Consider the following 5060-nt stretch of genomic DNA (forward strand, 5'->3'; position numbering starts at 1 on the left):
TGGTTTCCAAAATTAGTGCCGTGTTTTTTTTTTATCTTCCTTGTTCAAGTTTAATGAAGTGGTCATCATGTTGGTACCTTACATCAGGCACATATAAATTATATTGATATGTATACTGTTCCCAGCTTAAGTGTGTAGATTTTCTTTGTGCATGCATGTATTTTAGTTTTCGTCAAATAAACTATACCGACAAAGAGTGAGGATTGTGCGCAGGTTGCATCGGTTTAACTCAACCACATGCATGTACCTGTCCAAAATAACAATATCTTGACCATGTGTTATTCGCTGATGTTTATCAGTGGCGGATCCAGAAATTTTGATAAGAGGGGGCCCACTGACTGCCTAAGATGGGGCCCGCTCTTGTCATGCTTCAGTGATTCCCTATATAATCAACCAATGTTTTCCACCAAAAAATGGGGGGGGGGGGTCCGGGCCCCTGAAAACCCCTCTAAATCCGCCTCTGTCGATTATTATATAGACATCAAAAGCTGTAGTATGAATGTCAATGAGACAACTCTCCGTCCAAGTCACAGTAAAAGTACGACCTTCAACATAGAACCTTCAAGTTTGGCTCACACCGAACAGCAAGATCATAAATGCCCTAGGCCTGACTTAAGACAGCTTGGTGCAAACAAATGCAGCCTGGTTTAAATGTTTTAACAGGCACCAACCTCCACCCTCACCTGTATTAGTGGTGTAACATTAAAATATAGAAAGCCAGTAATATGAGTAGGAAGAGGATGTTTGTTGGTTATCTGGTATGTTGTTAGTATTCATGGTATTGTTCCTGTTAACCTTATCGAACAATTGAGAATGGAAATGGGGAATGGTCAATGTGAGAGACAACAACTCGACCAAAGACTGCAAAAAAACTGCCAAAGGCCACCAATGGGTCTTAAAAAAACGCACTCGGAGTCGTGTTTCAGCTGACCCCAAAGCGTGAATTACTTTCACTAAAGCTATAAACCTCCTGTCCATGATATCTTGCTAACAATATAGAATAAGGCATCCAGGTTTAAATTATACTGTACATTGTATTACAAAGTTAACGATCATAACGAAGAATGAACATGTTTTTTGAAAACTTGGTGGTTTATCAGTTTATTTTACTTATAGCATTTAGTAAAAAGTAACTATAAGAACTCTTAATTTTTGTTATTGCTTCTCAGTAAAGTTTAAAGGGGGGAAAGGGGATTCAAATGTCAAGTCAAGTTATCATAGGCGGATCCAGGGGGGCTGGGGGCCCGGGCCCCCCTTTCGTGGGAAAAATTTGGTTGATTATATAGGGAATCATTGAAGCATGACTGGAGCCCCCCCCCCCCTTTAGGAAAAGTTCTGGATCCGCCACTGGTTATGTTTGTGCGTTGTTGACGGTGAAAGTAATGATTTCTATTTTCTAATTTCAGTGAAGTGAATTTGTCCCCCCCCTCCTGTTTTAATGGATTAGATCGTGTTATAAAGAAATTATATGACGATGTCTCAGTCATTGTATTTTCCGGAAATATAAACATGTTTGTCACCGACGTGTTTTACTATTAGAATTGGCGCAATTTTCAAGATGGACGACAAAATGATCAACAAAGATTTTATTTCGTAAAACATCCTTGATTACTTCCAATTCATAAATCTTTACTCATATTTAAAGTATGATTAGATATAATAATCAATGGTTAGCATGAATATTTCGTTTGTTTTTCTTCACATCGCGAAGATAAAGGAATTTCAAACGTTGAAGCTAAATGTCAAAAGTGTATCCAGTTTCAACATGATTTACACTACAGCTACAGCGAATTTTGTCATTTAATTGGACCCATAGTTGCACTTATTGTCTTTTTCTAAAAAAATACATTCATAAATATTAAAAACAAGCCTTCAAACAACTTTAAAACAGGGTTTAAGCTATGAAAAAGAATAGGTTTGTTTGCCCAAACGCTACCTACCCAGAAAAAAGCTGCCTACTCAAATTCTTTTATTGTCCTGATTTGAAGAAGTTTTGTCTTAATCAGATAGGCATGAATCTTGTATTATTTTAATTTTAGTTTCTTGTGCATGTTGTGCATTGTTGTGTACAATTTGGAAATTAGTATGGCGTTCATTATCACTGAACTACATTGTAGTATATATTTGTTTAGGGGCCAGCTGAAGGACGCCTCCGGGTGTGGGAATTTCTCGCTACATTGAAGACCTGTTGGTGACCTTCTGCTGTTGTTTTTTTCAATGGTTGGGTTGTTGTCTCTTTGGCACATTCCCCATTTCCATTCTCAATTTAATGAAGACTAATAAACACCTGATACTTCAATTTCTCTTTCTGAAAAAAAAGAAAAGAAAATGCCTACCTACCTACCCACTGTCTCAACCTTTGGGTAGGGTTTGGGCAAACAAAATGATTTTAATTGTGGCCTGAGGGTTTTACTTTAGTCATTTTCATGCGATATGAAAATCAACATTATTTTGTGTATCACTATCAGCATGATCAGCAAGGGACCATGGTTGTTTATTTACTAGCTATACATCTTTGTCACATTTTGAAGGACTTAGACATGCTAGGCAGTTATTGCATGATTTGACTGATTTAGCCCATTTTAAAATCCCAGACATTTTATAAATAAATTGATCTAATTCACATTTTCACTTTGGAAATGTTGGAAGCAGGACATATCGCCCCACCTTTTTTTCCAACAACTCCACTCACTTTTTAAAAAAAATCACCTCAAACAGGTTTGCCAAATCGCCCTTCTTTTTAAAAAATCGGTTTATTTAGCATGTTTAGTTGTCATGAGTGGGGCAAGGTGCCAGACCTTATTTCAACGGGATTTTAACCCTTAGCATCGGTGGGGCAAGCTATGCCATCTATTTTCAATGGGATTTTATCCTTTTTAGCTCACCTGGCCCGAAGGGCCAAGTGAGCTTTTCTCATCACTTGGCGTCCGTCGTCGTCCGTCGTCGTCGTCCGTCGTCGTTAACTTTTACAAAAATCTTCTCCTCTGAAACTACTGGGCCAAATCAAACCAAACTTGGCCACAATCATCATTGGGGTATCTAGTTTAAAAAATGTGTGGCGTGACCCGGTCAACCAACCAAGATGGCGGCCACGGCTAAAAATAGAACATAGGGGTAAAATGCAGTTTTTGGCTTATAACTCAAAAACCAAAGCATTTAGAGCAAATCTGACATGGGGTAAAAATGTTTATAAGGTCAAGATCTATCTGCCCTGAAATTTTCAGATGAATCGGTCAATCGGTTGTTGGGTTGCTGCCCCTGAATTGGTAATTTTGAGGAAATTTTGCTGTTTTTGGTTATTATCTTGAATATTATTATAGATAGAGATAAACTGTAAACAGCAATAATGTTCAGCAAAGTAAGATCTACAAATAAGTCAACATGACCAAAATGGTCAGTTGACCCCTTTAGGAGTTATTGCCCTTTATAGTCAATTTTTAACCATTTTTCGTTAATTAAAGTAATCTTTTACAAAAATCTTCTCCTCTGAAACTACTGGGCCAAATTAATCCAAACTTGGCCACAATCATCTTTGGGGTATCTAGTTTAAAAAATGTGTGGCGTGACCTGGTCAACCAACCAAGATGGCCGCCACGGCTAAAAATAGAACAAAGGGGTAAAATGCAGTTTTTGGCTTATAACTCAAAAACCAAAGCATGTTGAGGAAATCTGACGAAATAAAAATGTTTATCAGGTCAAGATCTATCTGCCCTGAAATTGTCAGATGAATCGGTCAATCGGTTGTTGGGTTGCTGCCCCTGAATTGGTAATTTTGAGGAAATTTTGCTGTTTTTGGTTATTATCTTGAATATTATTATAGATAGAGATAAACTGTAAACAGCAATAATGTTCAGCAAAGTAAGATCTACAAATAAGTCAACATGACCAAAATGGTCAGTTGACCCGTTTAGGAGTTATTGCCCTTTATAGTCAATTTTAACCATTTTTCATAAATTAAATTAATCTTTTACAAAAATCTTCTCCTCTGAAACTACTGGGCCAAATTAATCCAAACTTGGCCACAATCATCTTTGGGGTATCTAGTTTAAAAAATGTGTGGCGTGACCTGGTCAACCAACCAAGATGGCCGCCACCGCTAAAAATAGAACATAGGGGTAAAATGCAGTTTTTGGCTTATAACTCAAAAACCAAAGCATTTTGAGGAAATCTGACATGGGATAAAAATGTTTATCAGGTCAAGATCTATCTGCCCTGAAATTTTCAGATGAATCGGTCAATCGGTTGTTGGGTTGCTGCCCCTGAATTGGTAATTTTGAGGAAATTTTGCTGTTTTTGGTTATTATCTTGAATATTATTATAGATAGAGATAAATTGTAAACAGCAATAATGTTCAGCAAAGTAAGATCTACAAATAAGTCAACATGACCAAAATGGTCAGTTGACCCCTTTAGGAGTTATTGCCCTTTATAGTCAATCTTTAACCATTTTTCATAAATCTAAGTACTCTTTTACAAAATTTCCACTGAAACTACTAGGCCACAATCATCTTTGGGGTATCTAGTTTGAAAAATGTGTATGACCTGGCCATTCAACCAAGATGGCCGCCACGGCTAAAAATAGAACATAGGGGTAAAATGCAGTTTTTGGCTTATAACTATGAATTCAAAGCATCTAGAGCAAATCTGACAAGAAGTTAAATTGTTAATCAAGTCAATATCTATCTGCCCTGAATTTTTCAGATGAATTGGACAACTGGTTGTTGGGTTGCTGCCCTCCAATTGGTAATTTTTAAAGAAATTTTGCCGTTTTTGGTTATCTTGAATACTATTATAGATAGCGATAAACTGTAAACAGCAATAATGTTCAGCAAAGTAAGATCTACAAATAAGTCAACATGACCTAAATGGTCAATTGACCCCTTAAGGAGTTATTGCCCTTTATAGTCAATTTTTAACAATTTTCATTAATTTGGTAAATATATGTAAATTTTTACCAAATATAGTTCTCTGTTACTAATGGGCAAAGTTCATTATAGATATAATTGTAAGAAGCAAAATCGTTCAGTAAAGTAAGAACTTCAAACACATCACCATCACCAA

The sequence above is a fragment of the Mytilus edulis genome, chromosome 12 (genome assembly GCF_963676685.1).
Source record: "Mytilus edulis chromosome 12, xbMytEdul2.2, whole genome shotgun sequence".
Classification (NCBI taxonomy): Eukaryota; Metazoa; Mollusca; class Bivalvia; order Mytilida; family Mytilidae; genus Mytilus; species Mytilus edulis.